The following is a 677-nucleotide window of genomic DNA, read 5'->3' as shown; positions in this document are numbered from 1 at the left end:
TACGAAATTTTTCGAGGGATTCAGGAGTGTTGGAAGTCGAAGTTGCTAGTACTGGTGGTAGTTTGATACGCAAGAGTATACATAGTTAGATTAATGGACAATTGGTGTGATTGTGGGGAATTTCAATCACTTAGATTGCCATGTTCACATGTTATTGCTACTTGTGCATCATTGAACTTAGACTATGGCCAATTTATATCACCGATTTATAGGTTAGAGAACTTACAGAAGGTTTATGGACATGAGTTTCAACCCATTGCAAATGAAGAATATTGGCCTCCTTACTTAGGTCCAACGTTCATTCCTAATCCCCTTATGCATAGGAACCGTACTGGAAGACCAAAAACTACACGTATACACAATGAAATGGATGATTCTCAGTCCCCACAAAGTAAAAAATGTGGGTGGTGTAGGAGTGAAGGACACAATAGGAAGAAATGCCCTTTCAGAAGTACCGAAGTTGGACAAAGTTCAAGGCAAAACTAAGTGATGTAATATCCCACTTTTGTGTAATTATTTGTAATTTTTGTAGATATTTGTAATTATTTGTAATTATTTGTAACTATTTGTAACTATTTGTAATTTTTGTAATTATTTGTAACTATTTGTAATTTTTGTAATTATTTGTAATTTTTGTAATATCCCACTTTTGTGTAATTATTTGTAAGTGGTGTAAT

The sequence above is a fragment of the Lupinus angustifolius genome, chromosome LG04, assembly GCF_001865875.1.
Source record: "Lupinus angustifolius cultivar Tanjil chromosome LG04, LupAngTanjil_v1.0, whole genome shotgun sequence".
In the NCBI taxonomy this organism is placed as follows: Eukaryota; Viridiplantae; Streptophyta; class Magnoliopsida; order Fabales; family Fabaceae; genus Lupinus; species Lupinus angustifolius.
Note: the sequence above shows the minus strand (reverse complement) of the source record.